The sequence below is a fragment of the Heliangelus exortis genome, chromosome 26, assembly GCF_036169615.1.
Source record: "Heliangelus exortis chromosome 26, bHelExo1.hap1, whole genome shotgun sequence".
NCBI classification, from domain to species: domain Eukaryota; kingdom Metazoa; phylum Chordata; class Aves; order Apodiformes; family Trochilidae; genus Heliangelus; species Heliangelus exortis.
In genome coordinates, this window is record NC_092447.1 from 5,428,515 (window position 1) to 5,456,017 (window position 27,503).

The 27,503-nt window shown below is 45.5% G+C and overlaps 1 long non-coding RNA gene across 1 annotated transcript; it reads right to left on the reverse strand.

Moving 5' to 3' along the window:
- Positions 1 to 8,572: 8,572 nt before the first annotated feature.
- On the reverse strand, positions 8,573 to 26,559 carry LOC139807650 (uncharacterized). The gene is made up of 2 exons (XR_011730641.1): positions 25,641 to 26,559; positions 8,573 to 8,941 (listed from the first exon to the last, which is right to left on the reverse strand). It is a non-coding gene; the product is annotated as an uncharacterized lncRNA (long non-coding RNA).
- Positions 26,560 to 27,503: the final 944 nt, after the last annotated feature.

A 27,503-nucleotide genomic window follows, 5' to 3' on the forward strand; every position in this document is an offset into this window, starting at 1 on the left:
TGCAAAACCTGACAATACCAAGTCCTGATTTTTACCTACAGAACAGGGAATGGAAAAAGAAAAGCTCCAAGCAAGGAATCAGACCTAGGACAGAAAAGCCTCCCCTAAAAGCAGCAAATTTTCCACTCCATATCAAAGCATTGCCCTTTTTGTGATACACATCCTCTGGCATTTTCCCATGGAATGGCACAGGTCTCTACAACAAAATATTTAAAACCAGCTGCTGAGCTGCTTCAGCTGCTCCCTGTACCTGCCTGCACCCCAGATTTGCCAACTGTGAGGCAGAGATAACAAAACCCTGCCCAGGACAAGGCCAAGGCAGCAGCACAGCCTCCCTGAGGCAGCTGTGAATTGGCTCCCATGCACACAAAACATTTTCCATTTAAATGCTCATTAAAGGGTTTCCTCTGACCCTCAAGCAGCAGCTGAGGCACTGCTCTTCCCTTCTGCAAATTGACTTCTGTCAGGTGCCTGGAAACCACTTGTCTGTGGTGTGCACACCCCCCACCTACAGCCTGGAACAAGAAGGCAAATAAATGACTGAGCAGCAAGGCTTGGGCTGGGCTGGCAAGCTCTGACCAGGAGTGGCCCGGGGCCACCAGCCAGCCCACAACCACTCCCAAAGCTCAGGAGCCCTGACTCCCAAGTCCTTCTGCTCTCCCTGCCAGACCAAGCTGTTAATGACTTGCTGCTTCAGTACCATTTTCTGCTCTCTTCTTTCAAGGATGAAGTCAGAAGCAAATGCTTTCTGCAAATCCATTAGGGATATTTCCCAGGATACAAGCAGGGCAAGGCGACTCGGTGTCCTTGTGGAAAGGAACAGGAGAGAGGCTGCTCAAGAAAACGATTTTCAATAAATTCTTGCAGCCCTTTAAGTTTCCTTTGCCCCAAGTGCTCTGGCCACATTGAATCCCCTCCAGTCTTTCTGTTGGAGCTCTGATTTTCCTGAGCCTGTCTCACTGCAAGGCAGCACCAGCCTTCCAAAACACAGTTAGGAAGAAATAGGTGTGCTGTGTGTGGCACGGGGGGGAACTGCAACAAGAGGACATTTCTCTCAACGTTCCTCTAAGCAGCAAGAGATCTTTCTGCTGTCTTCCAAGCCAATTCTACACAGAGTGGATGAGCTGTGGCTTGCTCCTAGGAGAAGGCAGATCAAGGAAGTCCTTTCCTTCTAGAGGGCAAGTGAATGTGTCATTATGTGCATCGTGTCACCCTCCCCTTGCTCCTCTGGCACTTGTCCCAACAGATGAGGCTGCCCACGGGGTGAGTGTTCCTGCCTCAGGAACTGAGTGTTGGGAGCCAGCTGGGAATACACAAGCACCTGGTGGAGGAGTTCAGCAAGGACTGTTGCTGCTCAAGGCTCGAATTCACTACCCAAAAGCTTAGGAATTGAGAGGGACTGTCTGGATAACCCCACAGACCCCCTTGCTGTGCCCCACAGAACAGCTGCCATGCCTCCATCTTTCTTCCTTTTCATGGAAAAAAAAACCAAAACCAACCCAAGTGGGCTCCTTTTCTGCAGCACATTGGCTTTGCCTTAAAATCCTCGTACATGAGGACCCTCAGATGATTAAGGCTCCTCCCCTGGCAGAACTGGGCATGACTCTCCACAACCATAAACCTCTCAGTTAAACACAGCAGGAACATCCCCAAGACATCTCCACGCAGACCACGTTCTGCCCGCTGAGTTTCCAGCAAAGAGTTCGCTCCCTCCCTCCCAGCAGGCACTTACCCATCCCACTGACCCACAGAAAATATTCCCTGGTCAAACAGGGCTCACAGCTTCCAGAACTACCCAAAAAATACTGCTGAAGCACAGGACTTGCCATGAAGCCAGCAGAAGATGAGCTGCTCTAGGACCAGCTGACCAGGAGGGGGTACTTGTGCTACAGATTTTGTTCTTGGTATCAGTTCAGGCTGAAAGTTTTTACACCATTAAATATAACAAGGTCCTCTCTCAGCTGATACACTGTGCTGCCACATAGTCACTTGTCCAGCTGCACACAGACAGGCAGAGAGGTCACAGACTTCAGGATTACAAATTAAATAAATAATTTTTTTTTTTTTTAGTTCAAAACTACCTGCTCCTTTTTCACTTCTGTACCATTCTTGTTTTCCTTTTGTATTCCACCCCCCTCACTGGCCCAAGGCCATGACATTTCCATAACACACTTGGTTCCACTGAAATCCAGCTGGTTTCCAGGTTCTGGCCTTTCAGAAGGCAGGAGTCAGGACTGCCTTTCCCACACCTCAATATAGCCATGCCCTCCAGACTTTCCTGGGACAACTGCAGAGCTGCTGCCAGCCAAGGAGGAAAGGGCAGGAGCTACAGCAGGCACATGGCTCTACACCTTCATTATCACAACTGCACCAGGCTGCCAAGCTGGAGGAATATTTTTAGACTGGAGAAAAACGCCCCATGGATTTACCAGGGACTTATTAATGCAAAAGTGACACTAATACAACCAGTGTTCTGTTTTCCCTCTACTTTCACAAATTGAGTTTATTTCCTTCCCTTCTCCAGCTTTTCAGTACAAGAATCACTGGTGTTTGTCCAACGCCTGCAGGTGGAGGTCCCAAGACAGGAGAGCATGGATACGGGTCCCTGCTATCCCAGGGGCACACAGGGTCATCTGCAACAAGGCCACTTCCATTCCTGCCAGCTTGTCACAAACTACAAGGTCAGAGAGGGAAATGAGCCCTGCTGCAAGCATGGTGTGACCATGCACACTGATTGATGGTCAGAGAGTCACAGCCCAAACTTTCACATTCATAGAATCATAGAATGTTAGGGGTTGGAAGTGACCTCTGGAGATCATCCAGCCCAACCCCATTCCGACCCCATATTCTCTGGAATAACCTGCTCTGCAGAGACTTGTTGACATATGGATCCTAAAGGCAGTTAACCCGAATAAAATTTGCATAGATAGACAGAATTAAACCCCTGTGTGAACACATTACCCAGAATTAGAAACAGGCTTCATTTAATTCAGTTTTGATGCAAACTGTTCATTTTTCCCTTTTATTCTGAATAAGAGCAGCCATGCTATAGCATGGCTATATATAGTATAGACCAGTAGGGTTTCAGTAATCCACTTCAGATTCATGCTGTTAGTTCACTGGGACTCATTTTCACCTTGTTTAAACAAGACTACAGCACAGCCAATCCAACATCAACAGATCCAACATCTACACACAGGGGGATCAGCAAGTTGGGGAACAATTTGAGCTCCTTCTGTGACAGGGTCAGTGTGACAGTGCCCCTTGTCATCTGCCCTGGTCCTCAGAGGTGGAGCTGGTAAAACAACTGCTCTGGATTCACTGCTCTGAGTTTGTGACCAGGCAATATTTTGGGCTTTTGCCCATTTTTCTACGAGAGCCAGTTTTGGCTTGGCTGCACAGACAGATTATTTAACAGAAGGAGAGGGGAGAAGGGGGTGGGAGGGAAGGAAGGATTTAGTTGCTTCAGAGAAAGCTGCTGACAACATGCAAAATAAAATCCCCTGGAGAAAGTGCTTGACAAGAGACTAAGCCACAGGAATTTTGTTCTCAGCATCGCAGGAGCAAACCTGGACAGAGTTATTGGCTGACATTTTAGAAATGGAAGAGCAAAGGTGCAGGGTTTGGAGGAGCAGCAGCAGCTCCTGGCAGGGACACAGCTCCCTGCCAACCCTGGGGCTGATCAGAGCAGCTCCAGAAGCAGCAGGTGATGCTTGTATCTCTGTCCCCTTCCATACTTCTGCAGCCCGGGTTGTTTTGCACAGAAGGTTATTTCACCAGCTCTGTTTTCAGTACAAGGCTATTACAGCAGTGATAGGAAATATTGAATGTATTACAAAGCATTCACTGAGCTGAAAAGAGATATTAGGGAGGGAATTTCATCAAGATAAGATAAGCAGCAACTTGGCTGCAGAGACAGAAAGTGATCAGAATATATGATTTGTTTTTGCACCTTTGAGCTAATTTAGATTTGGTGAAAGAACAAATACAAGCAGACAAATATCCAAGACAGATGCTGTCCTCTCTATCCTCCAAAAGGAAAAACATACCTCCCAGAACCACGAGCAGTTAAGAAGCTTCATTCTTCAGTGCATTCCCCTGTACATTGGCAAGAAAAAACCCAAAACTATCTGCCAACTTTTACTGGAAGGCCAGATCCAGAAGTTGCTTGGAGAGCATTTTGGACAGAAGCCCAAAGATAATTAAGTTCTAAGCAGTTTTGGGGGAATCCTGGTAGCATCCCTGTTGCATGGAAGGCAAATTTTATTTAGCTACAGAGCCCCTACCTAGAAGCAGAAAACCACAAGAAGCCCAAGCTCAGTGCTCCTCTGCTCACAGAAGTCACTGTGTGCAAATCTGTTTATAAACAGCAATTAAACTGTAGCCCATGCTAGAAACTCCATGAAGCAGTTCAACCTTTGAACTGATTCAGTTACAAGATCAGTTTTTTCCTAGGATAAACAAGGCTGTGGGTTAAGCACAGCTATTGCATCAAGTATGAACAGGGGGAGAAAAGTGCCTATTAGTGTCTGAGCTAAGAAAATAATTAGTTTTACCTCTTTCTGTTCCCAAGTGAGTTGGAACAACTGAAAGTTTTCTTGAATCTATTTAGTGTGCAAAATTTTCACAATTATTTCTGCAAATAATTAGTTATTGATCTCTTAAGTTTGCTTAGGGAAAAGCACTCATAAGCAACTCAATCAATTATTCAAGCAATACTTGCAGTTTAGGGATTTGTGTCACTGGAACCACATTTCAGGTCTGCTACTGACTAAGCACAACTTCAGGTTTCCTCTTGGGATGAGGAGGGAGGGGTCTGAAGTCCCATTTTTCAAATTAAAACTTTTTTCTTTTTCCAATAACTGTTTTTCTCCACTATTTGCTTAAAAGGTTTTGAACATTTCTTGTAGGAAAAAAAAAAAACCAGAAAAAAAGAAAGAAGAAAGTAGCTGCTTTATTAATATTGTAGGAAGCTTTTCCCAGCATTTAGACATTCTAACCAGTAACACAGCATTAAGGGAGACCCTGAATTCCTCCTAAACCTGCATGGCACGGGGACAACTTAGATGCAGACAGCTGGGGACAGAACTTTAATTTCTCTTTAGCCTCTTATCACGACAGACAAAGCTCTGATCTCCAGTGACACCCATCACACTTCTGTTACAAAACGACGTGAACATAACCCAGGTAACACAACCTTTCCCTGGCGAGCTATGTGTAGCTGGAAGTTTTCAAAGCAGCTGAGCCCCACCACAAACTCTTTCCTCAGGTCCCTGTCCCCAGGGATTTGGCACTTGGCTTGGGTTGGATTTAGCCCCGCCCGGCAAAGCAGAGCAGACTTTCAGTCTGCAGTCATTAAAGGGAGGCACGAACTAAGCGAATTAATTCGAACTTCAACAGCTCTGCTTCAGAACGAGCTGCCAGTCCCTGATATTAGAGTTTTACAGGAAAAAGTACAATAAAAAAATAATAAGATACGGATGAGGGTGAAGCAGCACCTGAGCCACTGCCCCCCTCAGGATGCTCATCAGGTCTGGGGGCACTCTCTGGGGACAGACACCCAGGGGAAGGGCTGCAAGGCAGTGCCAGCAGGATTGCTGATGCCACAGGAGTCTGGGAAGTGTCCCTCTGCCCAGCATTCCAACCCCAGCCCACCAGGGATCTCTCTCTCCAAGTTACAAAAGGGAGAATCTCAAGGAAGCTCTGGGGTCTCCAAGCATCCCTGCTGGGCTTGCACTGGGGAAAGGGGAGGAAAACCACAGTGACTGGAAGCATGTTCTGAAGGAGCAAAAGGATTTTGCAGCTTGCTAAGCTTGGCATGAAGCAGTGTTTAACCCCACTGGGCTGGCAGGAGACAGCACCCTGCTCGGGGTCACATTTTAACAGCAAGGAGCTCTGTGACAGAAGAGACCTCAAAGTCCACAGCCAGCCCCATACTCCAGGTGACAATGACACCACACAGCTCTGCTTCCAGATGGCCAAGACCTTGGGAAGGGTCTCCTGGAAGAGCAGCAGCCAGTAGTGCTGCTGTACTGCCAGTCCAGCCACGGCCTAGCTGGGAATTCTGCCTTTAGAGATCTTCTCAAACTACCTGGTGCTGCTCTCTCCTGACTTGTCTGGACTCTCAAGATTTTAAGTGCTACTTGAGCTCCTTCACAACCCATTTCCCTGCTCTGCACTACAGCAATTCTTCACATTGCATGCAACAAAAACCTCTACAAGTATTACTTCATCCTTCTGTAATCATAAGAGATGCTCTTATGTGTGTGAAATGTACTTTTGGAAGTTATCAGCTCCAAACCCAGCAGTGTTTCTCAATGCAAATGCCTTGAACTCTCCTTAAGCCTTCAGCTTCCCTGCCCCCCCTCACTGCAATGCCAGGCTCAGCATCACAAACACCTTTAGTAATTAATCCTCCCAACAGCCCATGCAGATCAGTCTTACCAGGCAATGATGGGTTTAACAGAAAATTGCATTTCCTGGGCAAAGGAAGGCAATTCCTGTTTGGCTTTGGGATTGTTTGCTTGTTTGTTTGTTTTTAAAGACATGTTGTGAAAATACAAGCTGCTTTTGGAGAGGTAAGAGACAAACATGCCTGGAAAGGAACATCATTCTTTGCCAGCTGAATAGGAAAAGTGTTTCAGTGTGCAATGTAGAGGATGGGATGCACAGCTCTGAGCTGCCATGGGTGTTACTGTCCAGATTCACACCCACACCTTAAAAAGTCACCTTAAGCCCTGTGGCAGTCTGTGCTGAGCAAGGTGACATGTTAGCTGTCACCAGCACCTACCAGAGCACATCAGACCAAGCTTAGAGACCCAGAGTTTCCTACTGGTCAGTCCATGGGGAGAACTAATTACCAGGACCCTTTAATGCCACATTTTGCACTCCCCACACTCAAAAACTATCAAGAGGAAATCAAGAGCTCAGATCTGAAACAGCCATAACAAGAAACTCCTAAAAAGAAAGAAAAAAACTTGCATGCAAAGCACCACCCTGCTTTGTAAAGTCACAGAAGAAACTGAATGAGCAAAGAACTTCTCAGGCTCAAGCAGCATCCTCGATGCTACTTAGTGAGGTGACACTTTATAATCTTTAATACACTTCTAAACCCTGCCCTGCTCAAGTCCCTGCAAAATTAACCTTGCAATTGCCTCGCAATGAAGTAAATAGTTGGCACTGCTACAAAATGACACTGCATCCCTGCCCCAGATAACCTCCTCCTCAGCGAGTTCTTCCACCCCCTTTTTTTATTTCCCATATTAATGCCCTCCATCATAATAAGGATTCCTACCCACTGCCAAAACTCAATTTACACTATTTATTTTAATGACTTCATTTGTCATCCTAGCATGTGTGTCTGCCTCTGGGACTGCAGCCCCGTCAGTCTGCCAGAAGGTCTCATTTACAGTTTGCTCTTTCATTATTATTTTTAAAGATTAAATTGCTTCTATTGCAAGGCAAACACTCTGGGAACTCCCACAGCCCAGATGATACCAAGACACATTCATACTTTGATTAATATATCTTAGGGTTCCACACATCTCAATCCCAGCTGACTCCCCCCCTCCACACAGCCCCACTGCATCATCCATCTATTTCTATCACCTTTCACTTTGTTATTCCTTTTAATCTTCCCAAAAGATAGACACTGGTTATGACATGTGAATAAGTTGTGGGAGGAATTTTAACCTTTTGCTTTCTGCTTTTTTTTTTTTTGGTTTTTTGTTGTTTGTTTTTTTGAGAGGGGGAAATGATGACTGTGCCAGTTTCCTTCCCCAGTGCATTGGTTCATTTCTCTGTTCTAAGCCACCTTTTTTCACCTCCCAACTTTACTCCTCTGGAGAGGAATATTCCTTCCTATCACATCATATTTCTCTCTTATGGTGTGTGTCTCCCACACTGACATGGTCAGTAAAATTCAATGTTAATTAAATCATTTAAACAGGTTAGGGAAGAGTGTAATCCTTCATGTTTCATTATACCATGTTTTGTGGAATCAGCATTACATCAATTCCTAGAGCTGCAGCTGGGAGGAAGCTTCCAAAAAGACAGCACCAAAACCAAAGCTACAGATCAATCTGCCCTTCAAGGCAAGGGAGGGACCAGGTATTTGAGAAATTACTTCTGCCTGGCCTCAGGGTCTCAGAAAACCTTTCCTCAGCTCACTTACAACATCTTGAAAAGGAGATATTATGTGCCATTTTCTTGCCTATGTGTAATCACTCCATCACTGCATCCATTTGCCTCCTCTCATCTCAGCCTCCAACTGCCTGACTGGAGCAGAATGTGTCCCACCAGTGCCACTGGGCACTCCTCTGCATTCCCAGTTTCATAGAAACATTTGCAAGGCAGATGGGTCTTTTTGGGAGACCATGTGCAAATCCTGCATGAAGCCTGAGCAGAACAAACAGATCAGCTGCTCAGAAAGTGAAGGTGGAGAGGTGCCACCCTTAGAACCACAATGGTACCAGGTCCTTCAACATTTAGGAATGCTTTTCCTAGGCTAACAGAAGCCTGCCTTTTAATCAAAAAAAAAAAAAAAAAAGAAAAAGAGAGCAATGAACTTTCCCTCATAACAAAGTTTAATGGCTCAAAGTTACTGAGGACCCATCTCATTTTCTTCAGCTCATGTGAACTACATGATGACTTCTTTCCTGTGTTCCTTCCATTGCAAGCATTTGTCTGAAGTCCCAATAAACATTAGTAAAAACCTTTATATATATATGTATAAAGAGAAAACAAAGTTTTCAAGTTGTTTCTAGATAATATATTATAGCAACTTGGCAATAAAATGATTTTGCAGGTTACCTACAAAATATCAAAGCATATAAATATTACTTACTGTCAGATGATCGAGTTTCTGGTATGTAGGGTGGAAATGGAAGATGTTACAGCAGAATCTTTACTAGATGATCATGTACAGAGAGGAGCAGCAAGGCTGAGGAAAAACAAACAAGAATTGACAGTATTAGACCAGCAAAACCATTACTAGTGTGGTCTAAACCAATTTGCTAATACAGAAGGTACACAGCATTATCAAAGCTCTTAGAAATATGAGGTACTGCCAAAAAAGGTACAAACATTTTAGAGACTGTGCACTAGAACACTGAAAAATAGCTTTTAGACTCAAGATTATTATTTTCCCCCCCTATTTTCCTTTTTCACTTTATTTGTGGAGGAGCAGTACCATTAGCATGACTGCTCACTGAGTGGCTGTGCAGCCAGCTCAAACCTGAGCCTGAAATGGACTTCTTACTATTTTTGGGGAGCTGTTTTCCAAAGAAACTGAGAGGGAATTTTAATCAAAACAGTAAACTGGAAAACCCACAGTGTTCCCATGTGAAGCAGGGAAGAATTCCTATTGGTGCTGTTTTACAGGTGGGAAAACTGAGGCACAGACCACTGAAATCATTCCAGCAAAGCTCTCAAGGAGAGACAGCTTGAAAAAGTTCCAGAAGTGTGGTTTATAAAACAAACCCACCTCACACAGCCTCAGTCTTAGAAACTAAAAAAACCAAGCTGAAACTTTTCCCTAAGCAGGTGTGTTGAGGTTCATGTTTAACAAACCAGACTTTTCTGGTATTCTCTGTCAAAAGTTTCCAATCCATTTACCACGGGGTAAAGGCTCTTTCTGATAGACATGAACCTCTCATGCTTGGCATATTCTGACACCTCCTCTAACTGGAGAGAGGAATATTTGTAGTCACAGCAGGTAAACGAGCTGTGGACAGGGAACACAACTAATTTAATAGCATGAATTATTAACACATACATTCAGGAAAGCCATCTTGCTACACAGCAGTCCCAGCAGCAGGGATTATTAATTTATAACTCAGCTACAGCTACATTAAACAGAACGAGGCTTCCAGAAAAACTGTGGAGAGACAGACACAAAAAATATTACCCTGCCCACCCCAAAAGTACACTGGGGATCCCTAACAATGCCTCAGATAAGCCAAAACCCAGCAGCTTCTAATTCACACCCAGACATGCCTAATTCCTCCTTTTCAGGAGAGCAATACCAAGGCAACTTCCTCCTCCAGTGAGCAAAATCCTTGGAAAGACAACAAGGAGCATCCCCACTCCAGGAATGCCCCTTCCCTGGGCCCCACTCAGATCTGAGATAGAAACACCCCACAGGGAAAACAGGAGAAGCATTTGGGGGTGGGATGCTAGGATTAACAAGGTTTGATGGGAATGGAGGGAAAGAGGGAACTGGAAATACCTGAGCTGAGAGGCAAGGAGAAGGAAATGGGGCCCGGGGTGCAGCTACAGCTTACAGAGTCAGGGGGAAGAGTGTGGCCATGGGGGATTCAGGCAAGATGGAAACTAGAAAGAAGGGTCCAGACAAAGAAATGTAAATGATTAAAAATGGTAAACCTGGTCAGGAATGGGAATTTTGAAGACTGGAAATAGGAAAGGAGCCAGGAGCAACAAGAAGAGCTCCATGCATGGCACTGCTCACAGCTTCAGCCCCAGCCTGGGGAAGTTAAGAAGTTACAAGGCAGAATCCTTGTTGTGCAATCCCAAGAGACTATTTGAGAGACCCTTTTCCTTGGTTTAGCTTCTTAAATCCACTTCGTGTCTTGTACACTCTGCAAAGAAATCAGAAGCAGCCACTCTGTGCATGTTCTCAGCATATTATTTATCCTGATACACATGCTCATAGCTGGACTGCTGGCATCCTCACATGCTTTTTTTGCCCAGTGATGGCTAATGCTGCAAATTAATCTTCATACAGTAGGAACTCAGTTCCTGTTAATGACTAGAAGCCTTCCATAATGCAGTGATCAACATGAAATAATTTCATAAAGCTCAACCTTGTGGCAGAGCTGGCTCCACCTTTAACTCTTTGCTAAAGGCCAAAGGACTGAAAATGACATGGACAGGTTGGATTTCTGCTCTCAGTGATTTTGAGTGCCACTGTTTTCAGGAGAGGTGTTTGGCACTTCCTGAATGTACATAAATCATCTCATACTGGGGCTAGGGAAAAAAAAAAAAAAAAAAAAAGCAGGCACCCAAAGGCACTTACTTCAGGCCTGCTCAATGGTCAGGAGAATCATAGACCCAGCAGAGCAGTTCCTCCTCTGTCCTGAACAGATATTTTTCTGCCACTTTCAAGAAGCCCATGTTTGACCTACTTGGAATTCACTTTTGCATAAATCCCTGCCACAGCTTGGGTCAATCCTTCCAAACCCCACATCCCCCTCAGCCTGCAGAATCACCCTCCCCTGCCAGCACCTGGCAGCCTCCCTGTCCCTTCTCCCTGTAAGGAAGGGAGGTGAGGAACCCCTTGGCCCCTTGTCCTGGATGAGGATCATCACGTTCTAAGCACCAAAGTGTCTCCAGAGTGGGGACATCGGGTGCCATCGTCAGCTGAGGCCACCTAGAAGGCTTGGGCCAGCAAGTGGGTATTGTTGGCAAGGACCAGAAGCAGGGAGCAGAACAGAGCTGGGTTAAAATCCTACATATTGTGATGCAAGGAACAGGGATCACTTAGCACTGGGGGTCACCAGAGGCTGGTGCTACTGACAGGGCTTTTTTTAAACAACAGCAAACACAACCAGACTCTAAAACACAGCAAGCAACTCAGAGCAACCCACAGGCTGCCCACAGCACAGGGCATGGACAAATCCTGCTTCAAGAAGGACATCATCGCCAGGTACCCTAAAGACAACCTCATTATGCCTCCTCTGAGGCATAAGAACTCAAGAAGCTTAAGCTTACAACTTCAGAAAGAAGCCAACTTTCTGCACACAAAGCCAAAGGCAGCATGCAGACTCCTGCCAGCTCTCCTTACCTCCCTTCTCCTCCATGGCTGCTGTTGGTTTTCCTCAAGGAAGCAAAGTAGAAGGCAGCACACAGCTCACAAAAAGCTCCCAGCAGCAGGGAAGTCAAGGAGAAGCACACTATGTACATCAGAAAACTTCCTCAGCACAAAGCTCCAGCAAAACCCAGTTCAACCCTTATTTTTAATCACAGAAAAACATAAAAATAACTTAACTGCCTCTCCAACCTCTGCTCTCCCAGCAGCAATCAAGAGCTTGAGAGAGTCCTGGTGAGTGTTCAGGAAATGAGGGTAATGAGGTCCACCTGGCAACAAACCCACTGTTGGTCCTACTTGTTTCTTACTGTTCAGTCCATTGATGGGGGGGTTACAGCTGAAATCCATCAAAAATAATTCGGTGAGGTTTTTGAGGACTCATGAAAATACCTACTTAATTCCTAGCACCTCAAAAATGAGTGAGCTTTTACATGTTTCCTGATTGTCCACAAAAACACATGTTCAGAATTCATGGTTTCTCTCTTCTTGTCTTCTTTTTCTTTTTTTTCTTTTTTTGCAAGATGCCAGGGGAGGAAAGAAGCATCTTTTACTTTCAAGTTCTTGTTCAAGAATGTAATGAAAACTTCAAAATTATTTTTTCATGAAAACGTCCACTTAGGAAAAAGGGCAATGCTCTTTCAGGAAGAAATGTTTTCCTTAAAAAAGAATAAAAAGGTAAAATGTTATTTTCCAATGAGAAACCAGAGTCTCCTCTTAATTTATTGAGTAGCAACCTCAGCCACACAAATGTACTTTCTTTGTTATTCTCCCCAGTGTCCACACTTGCAGCAGGCAACACAGTACTTTTCAGTTAGGAAAAATTAAAAAAAAAAATAATCTGTCTGGCACATAATTTATATTTCTGATTTACAGTCAGACTTGCAGGACTCAGCTCAAAACTCGGCCTTGTCCTTCTGCCTTGCTCAGCAAAGGATGCTGAACTGAGGGTCTGATTCCTGAGGTGCCAAAGCACCAGATTCCAGAGCTCTGCCAAAGAGGAGTCTGGCCTGGGGAATGTATCCAGGGTGATTCCAGTCCTGGGAGCTCTGCAGAGGGCAGCCAGGTGAAGGTTTATGTCTGGACAGATGCTGGGAGATGAACACACCTAACAGGATTCCTGGGACAAGCTCATGCCAGGTCACATTGGCTGCAGGATTTGCACCTCAGTGGACCCCCTGGCCCTGGAAACAAAACTGCACAGGGAGCATTTTAGGGAGGGATGAAAGACGGGAAGGGTCAGGTTAAACATCAGGGCAAGTGGCTAATGCTGCAATAGGGAACATAGTCAAAGGGGGAAGTGCTGGCTGTCCCTGCTTGTCTCCAGCTGTGAAACAGATTAGAGTGGATCCCTAAAGCAATCCCTACCTGCAGCCTGCAGGTCTTTAGCTTTATTACTTCTTTAGTTCTGACTGATGGGGTTGGGCACAAAGCCATTTGACTCGAGTTCTGTCCCCTTCATTGTATTTATAAACATTATACCAATATGCTCCATGCAAGACTGAAATCCCTTTATATTTTGAGCTGTGCAAGAAGAGAAGGGCAGTTCCTGCTCCAAAGGATTCACAATTTAAACAGGCAGCAAGACAGGGAGTCCCACAGGATAACAGCACTGGGATCAGGTGGACATAAGAATATGGTCTGCTAATTGAATGCATGTTTGCTCCCTCAGTTGCTCACCAAAAAAGCATTTCCATAAATTTGCAAATCCACACAATTGTTCAGAGCCATATCCCTAAAGCACTAAAGTCAGGGGTGTCTGTAAGCTTTTAATCAGCCATCTCCTCACCCCTTGGGTTGGGGAGCTGACAGCATGAGAGCCCTTGCAGTGTGCTGCTCTGGCAGCTTCAGAAACCCTGATCTCCCTCCCCAGTGATTGAAGTTCTCCCAGCACCTCATTACCAGCAATCCCAGTTGTCCATCCCACATCAAAGGGGTTTCCTGAGGCTTCAACAACAATCTTCTTCCTTCCGAGGGAAAGCTGTCGCAAGCCTTTTTGTCTGAAATTATTTAAGGGATCTGAAATAAGACTCACACAGGGATGGAAGAAGCTTTGCACGCTGCTGTGCAGAGCAGAAGGTGATCCCTGCAGTCCCTGGGGACGAGCTCAGCACCACTCAGCACTTCCAGCCTAAGGAACCAGCTCTGAGAAGATGCTATCAGGATGGTGATGGCTCTCCCAACACTTTGGCAAGAGGTGAGGCTTCCATGTGTGGAAAGATGCAGGAGCTGGAATCCTGCTTGCAAAGGATTCCTGCCCCTGTTCTCAGCCCTGGTGAGGCCACACCTCGAGTCCTGTGTCCAGTTCTGGGCCCCTCAGCTCAGGAAGGAGATTGAGGTGCTGGAGCAGGTCCAGAGAAGAGCAAGGAGGCTGGGAAGGGATCCAGCACAAGTCCTGTGAGGAAGGGCTGAGGGAGCTGGGGGTGTTGAGGCTGGAGAAGAGGAGGCTCAGGGGAGACCTCATCACTCTCTACAATTCCCTGAAAGGAGGTTGGAGCCAGGGGGGGGTTGGGCTCTTTTCCCAGGCAACTCTCAGCAAGACAAGAGGGCACAAGAGGTCTCAAGTTGTGCCAGGGGAGGTTTAGGTTGGACATTAGAAAGAATTTCTTTCTGGAGAGGGTGCTCAGCCATTGGAATGGGCTGCCCAGGGAAGGGGTGGATTCTCCATCCCTGGAGCTATTTCAAAAGAGCCTGGATGTGGCACTCAGTGCCATGGGCTGGGAACCACGGGGGGAGTGGATCAAGGGTTGGACTTGATGAGCTCTGAGGTCCCTTCCAACCCAGCCCATTCTATGATTCTATGATTCTAAGATGGAAGTGCTGCTGGTGGTGTGAAGCTGTGGAGGTTGGGGCTTTGGTGTGGACTGATCAGACAACAACTTCTCCAGAGTGGGATGGAAGTACATCCCCATCTGCACCACCCCAGAGCCTCTGCTAGCTGGATAAACCCTCCCTGACCTCACACACTGACATGACAACCCCTCCTCTGACCACAAAACAGAGGCTTCCAAAGCAGCCTGAGACAGGGAAAGCTGAATGCCCTGGACTTCTGTGTGCTTGCAAAACTGTGACTGTGTGCAGACATGTCTGCACTGTGATGGATTTTCATCATTGCTATTCATTTTGGAGCACGAATTTTAAAGGAAATAAGCTAGCCCTTATTTCCCAGCACTGAAAATGCCTTCAGGCATCACATCCAGAGCGATTTCCCTCACTGGAACATTTTGCATCTAATGTGCCCCTTGAAATAGTCCCTGGCTATGGAGCAGAGAGCAAACGTGCGTGAGCATGTGTGCAGGATGGAGGCTGGGTGCATGCACAAGCAGATCTGACCATGACCACAGCCCAAACAGCAAAGCAAGAGGAAACTGTGCCCTTCACAGGGGTGTTAATGGTCACCCCACACAGCAGTTGCTGTGCAAAGCCCAGGAGGGCTGCACACTGCATCTGTCTGACTCCTGAGAGCATTGCTGGAGGCAGCTGTTCAAGGCAGGTAATTAAAGATTGGTCTCCAAATTCATAAATCAAAGGGAGAGAGACCTTGAAAAGAGAGACAAAAGCAAGAAAAAAGGACTTAAACATATGTTTTATGCTGTTTAATACTCAGATGGGTCCTCTTCATGCTCAGTTTTGTTTCAGAAGAAGAGAGTGCTGAGACTCTGCAAGTTCCCTGGGCATCCAGGTGCAGGCAGGGAGTTAATCCCTGACTCTCTGTGTGGCTCTGCTGCTGTCCCAGCCCTTTGCTGCATGGGCTGCCAGGGACAATGCAGACAGGGGTAGCTCCCCAAGGAAAAGCTGTGGAGCTGAGGGAATGTGACTGGCTGTGAAAAATACCAAGGGAAAGCAGCAGAGACAATTTTTTCCCCAGTCCAGCTACATGAGGAGAAAGCATAACTGACAACAAAGCTCCCTTGCTAACATTGCACCAGTGCAGTCATAGGATAATTCAAAGGGAGAGATCCCACAAGCAAAGCAGAAACTGAGGCAGGAGAGGGTGAAGGGCTGTATATCTGAAAATGTTTCCCAACAAGCATCACAAGAGGACACTTATCTGCTCTGAAGCAGCACTATGTTAGTTTTCAGTGGCATCTTTTTGGCTGCAGCCTGTGGCCTCTCTGCTGCTTTTCAACCCCATGAACCAACTGCTTGGTGGATCATGGCTCAGCCTGACAAGCTGCACCAGGCTGCTGGTGACCAAGCAAAGGAAGCTCCTGATTTTGCAGAAACTGCAAATTAAACAGGAGTGGTCTGGGCTCCAAACAGTCCTGGAATTAATAATTTTTAATGGGGAGACACAGAGGTCTCTTTGTGTACTCCAGAGATGGGTGGCTTTGCTAGCATTAGACCAGATCACCTCCCAAAGCCACTCCGAGCTCCTTGGGCATGGATTTTCAGCCTGAGAGCAAGAAAGCTCCATGCAGGCCTCAGCACCAGTCTGAGGCTCTGGGGAGTAGATGGTGAAATCAATGTGACCCAGTCACATGCTCTGCCAGAAGGTTTGGAGAACACTGTCCTTGTCTGCTTCTGAGAATGAGGTTATTTACTTTTTTTCCCCCAAACCTCTTAACCTACTCTCTCCCACTGCAGAGCTTTTTGTTAACTATTTCCTACTCCTGTTTCCATGGAAAACAGAACGTCACACACACCATCTCCCATGAGATGACAAAAGTGCCTCTGGTCTAACAACCCTATTTGCCTTTAAAAGATGAAGCCAGAAAGAAAAATTATCAAGATGCAAAACAGGGATTTTAAGTCCATTTGCTCAAGTGACACAAAAGCTCAGCCTTTTAAAACAGATGTTTGGCTGGGTCCACAATGAGGAATATGTACACAATAAAGGGGCAAACAGAAGCACTAAGACTGGATATTACTAGAATGTTTCTGGGAAGTATAATAAATTGTGATTTAAAGCATTTGATCTTGCTTTCCCCTAGTGCAAGCCCTAGGATGACACAGTTCTCTTCGTTATTTCCAAGGTCTGGACCAAGGTCCCTGCTGTGACCCTAGTACTGGTCTTTTCCAGTGTTTCATCTCCTTATCCCCAGAGGTTTCTGCTGGCTCTTGGATAGCATTAGATCCACCAGAATGAGAGGTGAGAGCATCTGAAGTCCTAGAAGTCAGATGCTCAGTGTCAGAGATGGGTGGCAGAGGAGCTGGGTGCTGGTTTGCTCTCATAGCAGTGCAGTTTATTGCAGACTTTGTGTCTCAGCTTCCCCACCTGTAAGAAACACATGAATGTGTTGGCTGGCTGAAAGAGGAGAGAGAAGGGAAATTCAAACATGAGCTATGTTTGTAAACTACCACGTTTCTTTTCCATGTAGACATCCAGAGGTGAATTCATAATTTTGCTTTAGGCTAAAATCAGCTCTCTTTCCAGTGGTTTCAGCTGAGCAACATCAGTCCCATGACAAATAAAGAGGTTCAGGGTCCAAGAATAAGAGTGAATGCAGTGAAGAGAGCAAGTTGTGAGCAGCTGTGGGTTAGATGAGGCCATTTTAAAAACAAAAGATCCCACTGTGCTGCACAGCAGGCAGAAGGACACACGGGTCCTTTTTTGGGGACAGATTCTGTGGAGTCTATCTGGAGCTAAAGCACAATTCCCAGTGAAACAGAAGTGCAGTGCTCTAAGTTTAGATGCACTATTAATGCTTTTAAAAGCATGTGAATCCACAGCTATGGCCTGGCTGTAATTTCATTCACAGTCTTTGCTCTCATCAGGACAAATCTGAAACTCCCTGAAGCCTGTAGCAAAAATCCCACTGATTTCATCAGACACAGTGCTCAGCTCACTCCTCCTGTCCCTCCCAGCTCTGGGTGTCCCACTGGTGGGTATGAGACAGTCTGCAGGTGCTATTTGTAATTCCATTTTATGATTTAGGCTTTCCAGCAGCAAAGAAGAAAGGTTTGAGCTTGAAGGTGGTTGTGTGAGACAGCAAACTAAGGGCAAACAGTGGAAATTCAAAGGAGGTATCTAGCTTAGATATCAGATCTGTTAAACTAACATTCTTTGTGTTGCAGAACAGGTTTCTCTATTATGCTACATTTACAGCAAATGTGCCATATATCATAACAATACAGACAGGGCCTGCAACTTGTCTGGTAAATCTCTTTCTGCTTGTAATATGCTGATCTCTGAGGGATGTAATGGATGAGGGCTGTGGGCTGAAGGCAGCACTGCAATCTGCAGCGTGATAGTTCCCCATGAGGGATGTTGGTAGCAGACCCATACTGCAATTTAGTGCTCAGTCAGAAAAAAAAAAAAAAATCAACCTCCTTGATTTATAAACATTTCACAGAAGAACCTTCACTCTAAACCCAAGGACACAGACAAGCTTGCCAGTGCCAAAGGATGATCAAAGAGGATTGTCTGAATGGATGCTAAGGACTCAGGAGCTGCAGCACCACCACAGTAAACCCACCAACAGCAAACAGGAATGGAGGTCATGTTTGTCATGGGATCATGAATAGCTGATATTCCCTCCTTCATTCTCTCTTCTAATTGTGTTACATAGAATCACAGAATCATAGAATCCTAGAATCATAGAATTGGCTGGGTTGGAAGGGACCTCAGAGCTCATCAAGTCCAACCCTTGATCCACTCCCCCCGTGGTTCCCAGCCCATGGCACTGAGTGCCACATCCAGGCTCTTTTGAAATATCTCCAGGGATGGAGAATCCACCCATTCCCTGGGCAGCCCATTCCAATGCCTGATCACCCTCTCCAGAAAGAAATTCTTTCTAATGTCCAACCTAAACCTCCCCTGGCACAACTTGAGACCTCTTGTGCCCTCTTGTCTTGCTGAGAGTTGTCTGGGAAAAGAGCCCAACCCTCCCCCTGGCTCCAACCTCCTTTCAGGGAGTTGTAGAGAGTGATGAGGTCTCCCCTGAGCCTCCTCTTCTCCAGCCTCAACACCCCCAGCTCCCTCAGCCTCTCCTCATAGGATCTGTGCTCGAGTCCCTTCACCAGCCCAGTTGCCCTAATGATTAGCAGGGGGTTAAAAACTGGTATTGCTTGTGTGCACAGAATCAGAAAGGGTGCATTCCTTTCAGCATTAAAAACCAAAGTACAAGCTCACCCTTCCTGCCAAACCCTCTCCTGACTCAAGGTGAAGAAACTTTGACTGATGCATTAACAGAACAAAACCCCAAGCCCTGTCAATCCCTGCAGGGCTTATCTGGTCAAGACACCTCTTTCTGCCAACGGCCTTGTTCTATTTTTACTGAGCAAAGGCTTTCAGCTCTCACCTTCCCTGTGTGTGCCCACTTCATGCATTGTTCACACCTAGTTTACTCTTACCACCTCTCAAGGACCTTGCAGATAGGCGTGAAAGGATTCCTGCTTTGGACAGCTATGTGCTCAGAGGGAACTGGGGAACAACAAGGAACCAGAACTGCTGTCAGCACCTTGGGCTATCAAGGGGGACAGGAGAGAAAAAGGGCAAGGGAGTGTATCTTCACTCCTTAAAAACTTCTCCCTTCTCTCTTTTTAGGTTGGACATTAGAAAGAATTTCTTTCTGGAGAGGGTGCTCAGGCATTGGAATGGGCTGCCCAGGGAAGGGGTGGATTCTCCATCCCTGGAGATATTTCAAAAGAGCCTGGATGTGGCACTCAGTGCCATGGGCTGGGAACCACGGGGGGAGTGGATCAAGGGTTGGACTTGATGAGCTCTGAGGTCCCTTCCAACCCAGCCAGTTCTAGGATTCTCTGATTTGTAAACAGTTTGGAATTAGTGTCTTACAAGAACATCCTCCCAGCAAGGACCTGTTACTTTTGGGCTTATTTCATCCCAGCTGTAACCTCCCTGCAATTTTCCATATGGAGCAATAGTGGGAGCACAACCATCCACTGATACACAACCAACCATCTGAGGAAATTTAAGGCTCAGAGTCCCAAACTTGGAATTACTGAACAAACTTCTCTGCCTTGCCTGCTGGGCTAAAGATTCACTGTGTGACCCCCAGGAAGACAGGGACCAGGCTGTGTCAGCTTATCCCAGAGCCTGACAATTGCCATGCAGGACATAACATCACTCCCATCCTTCACCAGTTGCTACAGCTTCAGCCCCATGTGTTCAAAGTGCAACTACTAACCCAAAGATAGTCTTGGAAATATTCCCAGAGCATCCATGTCAGTGACAATTAGATAAGAAATATGAATCCCCTTGATACCAGTTTAACGTTTTTCCAGTAACTTCCTACTTAATCTTTGGAACATGCATTATTTAAAGAAAGATGACCACAGATTTAATTGGGAGGGAAATAAATGTATTTGCCAAATATAATTTGACTTTAAAGAATGTTCCCAGTATGTAAAACCTATCAGTTTTCCCCTTCCACCTCAGTTATTAATAGCATAGGTGCAAAAGAAATGAAGACACTTTTCCTTGGATGAACCAAGCCAATGGAGGCTTGGCCAACCTGTGCCCTGGCTGTGGGGCTCTTGAGGGCTATCTGGATGCCTGCAGATCAGAACATTGGGTACAAATGCTTTGCTGAATCCAGCCTGGCTGTGATTTGCCACCACTCAGAATAAACACTTCCTAAAAATAAATGTTACTTTCCTGGCTTTCTTCCTTTTCTTTCTCTCTTTCTTCTACCTCTCCCCTCATCTCTGCACTTTGGGCAGACTGAATATTCAAACAGGTCTCTGCTTTTCAGGATTAGCAGGCTAGGGGCTTCCCAGCACACAAGATTACCTACAAGTCCACTGACTAAAATTACTGATATAAGAATAAAACATTTATGAGCCAGGCCTCTGGTTTGCAATCATTTTACAAAGACTATTAATTGCATCCATGTAACAATGAGAAGACAGTGTAAGAAGTGGATCATCAACTTGATTTAGATCAGGAAGAGGCTGCTTCTTTATGCCAGAATTACAACAGGATGAATTCAGAACCTATTTTCAATTGAAAAACAAATAAAAACCCCAACAGCTCAGAGACTAAAGCATGTTTGCAGGTAGATGGTGGACAACTACATAACACCATAAAGCTCAACATCATAAAGTGCTTTTATTACTCTACCTTCAAGTCAGACACACCTAAATCCCTCACTCTCCCTGAAAAAATAGCAAGGTTGGCACAAAGAGCATGAGAAGTTGATAAGCCTGTTGTTTCTTGAACTCCCACTCCCATTCTTCAGCCCCCCAAATGTCAAAAAGCAGGGTTTGTAGTTCTTTCCTCTACCATGGAGTGGGGGACCACGTGGGACTGGACATTTTGGAAATCCAATCTGCCATGCCCTGAGAGAACCCCATTTTCCTAAGGCATCAGAGCAGCCTTTCCTAGTTCACTAGAGCATGAATCTCACTCATAATTATTAAGCCCATTTTGTATTCAGCTTCTGCTCTCCCTCACGCAGAGCAACAGCACCTTAAGTGTTCTCATCTCATTTTTAATTTCCCCACAATTCAGCTCTTTCACATTAGCAGTGATGGGGGGGAACCCTCTCTGAAATGTGTTATTTCATTGAATGTTTCCAGCCAGGCTGCATTTTTCATGGTCTTTATTTGAATCAATCATGTTAAAAGCTGATGTTGCATCATTTAATCTTTGACAGGCATGGAATTAAAGATGCAGGTTTATTCATGTCAGACTAGAATTAGATGATCACTTTAGGGGCTGAACCTAACTACCAAGATAGTTGCTTTTGCAAGCAGAAATTGTTAACTTCCTTGCTGTATTTTTCCCCTGGGTTCTAGTGGTTCAAGAATGGGGATTTTTAGAACCTGGTGCAAGTTCATGGAAAAACCATCCTGTTCTTTTCTTCAGTGCAGACAACCTATGAGTGAATATTCAGTCCCACACTGGGCTATACTGGGTAACAGAAAGCACCCCTGGTAACAGTGCAGTTGGAAAGGAATTTTAAGGACCTATCCCTGAGGGGAAGTCGGATTGTCTGCTCAGACTGCTGCCTGCCTGGCTTCAGACACTTCCATACAGCTGTGCTGATTTACAATAGCCAGGACATTTCCTCCTGCCAGTGCACATTTCCACATACAAAGCCTGGTGCTCGTCAAGCCCAGTTACCAAGAGGACAGAATTCAACATAAGGTACTCCAAGGAGATTTGTTATTTCATAGGAGAGCCCAGATTTAACTTTCCCCCTCCTCATACCCACACCTGGCTCAGGGAGTCCACTGCAAGTATTAAGCTATATCCTCAGTACCATTTAAACACCTCAGCAATGGAAAAAAAAAAAAAAAAAAAAAGCAACTCTTTAGCTGATGGCCCTGGAACATGCTACATTTCTTCTTTGCTGAATGAAATACCCAGTCCCTGAAATGTTCATTGCATGAGGTGTCCAAAAAGTACAAGAGCCCTCAGAGAGTGGGAGCTGTGATGGGAAAAGCCAACAGCTTCCCAGGGACCCCAGCACTTCATTTTTAACTGGGTCTGAGTGACCTGGCTGCTGCTTCCCTCTTCTCCCCCAGCTGCATTTTTTGAGGCCCAATGTGGTGTGGTAAGGAGAGGGTTAATAAGGAGCTCTACAATTTTTTCTCCTCTGTAGCTCAGTTATCTCACAATCAAAGCAACAGCCTGTTTTCCAGCATGGATCTTATCTTCCTACTCAAGAGGTCACAGATTGCCAGCCTTGTTTTAATGAGCTGTGTCCTGTGAATTTCACAGTCACTTCAAGTCTAATAAGGGAACCCACAGGGGTAGTGTTTTCAATTTGCTCCTCTTTCCTGGAGAGTTTGTACCATACATCACACGTAGCAGCTCGTGGCTGGTGAAAAAAAGAAAAAAAGAGTTTGTATTCCCTACACAGGGATTTTAGAATTCAATATTTATTAAGATTGGGGTCCTTTCATTTGAAAGGCCAAACAGTTTGTTTTACTATGTGTGGGATACCTTATGTTAATGTAGTGAACCACTGCTTCCAAGAACTAATTTGGTGGTGGTGCTGAAAAGCCTTTTGCAGTACAGAAATATTATGAACCACTAAGAATCCTTCATACTTCATCTAACCAAGCCTTGTGCATACAAATTAAACCTAACTGGAATCCTTGTTCCCACCATCAGAACTGAGGGCTACTTTACCACTGAAATGACACCAAAACATCTAATTTTAATTTCAAATTCCTTCTATAAAAGCACAGCCTGATTGTTTTTCTCCCTTCTGAGGAAGACTTATGAAAAATGAGCAACCTGAAGCTTTACTTAAATGTGTATGAATGAATGCAGCTATCAGCTGAGGATCACTGCAGGAGGATCACTCCTTGAATATTCAGTAATTCTTCCAGACATCTTATACTCCCTTCTACACAGGGCTGCAAAATACTATTGCTGAGCACATAATACCACTGCCCCAGAAGAAACTTCAGAAATCCATTTTCAACTCTTAATGTAAAAGGAATATCCAATAAAGAAAATTTTTATTTGAGATGCTCTCTTCTCTTGGCATTTGGACATTTTATTGCTGCATTGAACAGAATTAAAGTATTTAATTTTGGAGATCTGGCATTAGCTTATGCTTCTCTGCTGTCCATTAATGTCAGAAATGAGCTATATACCTATTTTCAATAAATGCTTGTATAAACATGCTCATGTACAGATTAATATAGACTATAAATTCAACGTAAGACACTTCACAGGGCAACATACCCAGGCAGTCACCAAGAAGTTGGAGAGAATTTTATCTTTTTGAGGCAGATTTGTTAATTAGCCTGTAAAGCACAGGAGACTACATGTGATCTAAGAGTGAAAGAAGAATTCTGATAATTGATAGGAACCTCCCAAATAAAGAGACCTAATGGAAGTGCTGCTTCATTCTCACAAATATTCCTAACTGGTTTATACAGTTGTGAATAGTTTCTTTACTTGCTTTTCTGCTTAAACTGTTTGAGCTAATGTGATTTTTTTCAGTCAAATGATTAACAAGAGGTTCCCCACCAAAGGGTGTGGCAAATATGTTAAGCACAGCTGGAAAATGTCAACCTGTGTCTCTCCATCTACCCAAAGCTAATCATGTTCTGCTTCTTGCACACAGTTTCCAGTGCCCAATGGATACCTTCTGGTTTGCTACAGGACACTGAGGCCCAGTACATGTAGTCCACACCCTGCAGGTCAGCAATGAGGCACATTTTCATGTATTTTCATGTATCCACTCTAGCAATCCCCTCAGCTCAAGGAAACATCATTAACCTTAAACCCAGTTTTGATTTTCCACGTCTTGCTGGAAAATCTCCAAATGTCAAGAGAGAAAATTGTCCCTTTTGTCTCTGGAGTGACACCTTCTATTGCCTAGAGAGCAGGAGAACACAGTGTGGAAAACAAAGAAAAACAGCTTTACCTACACTACAGTTAATAAAAATTAAATGTCAGGCAGGACAAGAAAAACTGATGTGGTAACACACAGAGGACAGGATCCATGAGAGACTCTGAGTGATGAAAAGGTCAGGGGAGCTTATAAATAAAGCTGCAAGAGGCAAGATTCAGGGAGGCAGAAAGCTCATCAGAAGAGTACAACCACCCTGGCAATTTAATGAACCTGTTGTATGCAAAGTGAACAATTATTCCAGGTACAGAAACTGTCCTTACCCTGAACACTACACCCCCCACCTCAGCCACCAAAACAAGGCACAAGCTCATCCCATTCCCTCTATGGATGGCACAGGCAGGGCCACAGCTCAGCCCTGGGGAAACTCAGGGCTTTCTTGGGAATTTGGTTTGCAGACCCCACCTTCTCCATGTCCTGTCTTAGACTTTGCATGGTCTGACATTCAGCCTCAGTATCCCCAGTCTGGCCACAATTTGGGCAAGCTTATATCTGGTCTCTTATCCACACCAAGAGACCAGGGAAGATGACCCACCCCCCCTTTTCAGGGCCACACAATGCCCTGTGAGGGTCCCACTTCACTCCTTGTTTCATGAACCCAGACTAAGAAATATCTCCTGCCCCAGTGAAATTGCAGTCCTAAAGCCCTGGCTTAAAACCAGCTTAAAATTCAGGACATGCTCATGGGTCTTCCCAAGCTGGAACCAAAAGAGATCCAAGCCACACTGACTCACAGAGGGTTGTCTGGGGGTCAGTGGAGGTCAGGGATGAAACACCAGTTCTCTGAGTCACAGCCCAATCCTCAGCCATCAATTATGCCTCCTCCTTCAATATTGTGTCTGAAGAAGCCCAGCACTTTGCTCTAGCCTGGCTGTGGAATAACACCAGCTGGAACCCAGTATTCCTTCCCTTCAGTAGGATGGCTGTCTATGAGGGGTACTGCACAAGAACTGAAGGCTCAGCCCCACTGTGCTCACCACTCCACAGCCACACCAGAGGCAGCTGCAGCCTCACTGCAAGAAGGGTGAAAGCAGAGGAGTAGAAAAAGCAGGCAGGAGAAGCACAGGGCAGCCTGACAGCTCTGATCCAATAAAACCTGACGTTGTGAAAGGAAATGTGAAAACCATTTCTTTTCTCTGCTACTGAAAGGTACTTGGAGAGTTGTTCAAACTGCCCCACAGGATCTGGGGTCTTGGGCTGCCTCTCCCTTTCCAATTGCTGTTTCAGCCACGCTGTCTCTATTCAGCTTGGCAGCCAAGAGAACTTTTGTTCTGGGAAGGACAAACCCCTCATGGCCTTCCTTCCAGGGTCCATCAGGCAGTGACTCTCTCTGCCTGCACCTGGCATCTGTCTCTTCCCTTTCTATTCTGGGAGGAAGGGAAACAGCTGAGCTCTGCTCCCGTATGGGAGGGAGGCAGATGGGGCGTGAATTCAGCAGCGATTGTGCTGCTCATTTGTCTGGCATCCAAAGGAGGGACACATGACAGAACAAGCAGGAACAAACACGGGGGGGATGAATGCTGAGGAGCTTTTACCAGCATTAATTTTCCTGTTACCCTGAGTCTTTCTTCCCGTTCAGTGATAGATCTGCAGAAACACAGAGGGTTACAGTTGTCACCCTGACTCCCATCAGGTATTTTATCCAACAGGCTGTTTTATTTCTGGGATTTCCTATAGAGCACATCTCCCACTTTTGGGCAATGGGAATAGATGTTTCTGTTCCATTGCTAAGCTCTAGAAGCACTGCTGGGTATCTGGGTAACACACAGGGAAGTGTTTGCTTCCTCTCTGGAATAGAAACACATATCCACAGAATTTGTTATCGACCTTTGACTTCACCTGGATTTAGTTTTGTGAGCTCTAAATCTGGATTTGAGGACCACAGGAAAATTTAAAAAGAACCTATTTTAAGATAAGGTTTTCTGACATAAACCTCAAAAGCCTGCACTGATCAGGACAATGAGTTGGGTAGTTGCTCACCATACCTCAGCTGCTGGTTGTGCATACTACACAAACACTTTACACTCAATCTCTTGAAAAGTCCCATACAGAAAAATATATTTAAAGAGCCATAGGACAAAAATGTGATGTATTTACCCACAGAAAAGGCAAGCTAATGTTGCTGAGTTTGAACACTGTAACTGCAAAAAGCACAAATTCCTTAAAATATTCCTGCAACGGGCTCATGTTGAATGAGGAGCTGTGTTTCATTATTTAATCACCCTTCCTTAAATAACTTGCCCTATTGGGTATTAAATCCAACAGCCACTCCACAGGAGCAGGGTAATGACCTCAGGAGTCCGAACCACCCCAGTGCCCCTCCTGCTGCTGCTCTGAATAGACAGCCCTGGCTTCACTGAGGACACAAGGAGCTCTTGCCATCCTCTTTGGCAAACAAACCCCTATTTAGACAGCTCAGCCAAGGCGTTTCCCTCCTCCCTGCCCGCCGTTATTTACAGTATTTGAGTGCTAATTTACAGGCTCAGCTTTTTGCTGTGGAGCTCTACACCTGCCCCTCTGTACCAGAAGCAGTACCGGTGTCTCCCCATCAGACATGCACAAAACCAGTCTTGTTCCTGCAGGGCTGAAGAGACACCCAGAGAGCAGGAACTAACACTGTGCTGCACTGATCCTCCCATTGCTACACCCAGGGAAGGAAAACTCATTGCTGGTTGTTTCTGTCCCTGCTTAGAGACAGACTCGCATTCAAATACTTTGTGAATAAAAGCAAAGCTTCACAACCTTTTCACCAGTTCATGTCCTGGTTCTGATCTCACTAAACCAACCAGAATACAGTGTTAATTTGGAGGAATTACTCCTGATTTTACTGGAGTTGATTAAAACAGGCTATTTTGTCACTCAGCCAGATCACCCCACTGAGCTGAAGTCTGGACTTGCTTACACCAGCAAGCTTCAGTGCTTGCTAGACCAGTGGTGTCACTGAAGTCACTCCAGAATTCTGGCTGTATCAGCATGTGAACCCAGTGGGACTTCAGTCAGACGTCATGCTTTGGGGGGAAGTTTGTGCTCCCTGGTTCTAGCTTGAGCAGCATGGCCAGATAGTCCTGTAAGGCAAGTAACAAACTCCCTCCAGCAAAACCACAGAATTAGGCTTTGCTATTTTAGCTGGAGTGATTCCACCAGCACCTGCTGTCCAACACAAACCACCTCTCCCTGAGCCACTTTCTTAGACACTGTAAAGTCTGGAAATGCAGCCCTCCTCTCCATTCCCCAAAAGCACAACCCCTGGAATTGAGGACTGGGTCCAGGTCTGCTAGATGCTGGCAGAGGAGAGGGACTCTCCGCTGGAACATCTCCCCATTTCCCTGCAAGAAAAGGATGTCCCTAAATGAGATCAGAGTTTGGACTTGACTTTTTCACTTGACCACGTGCCAGCA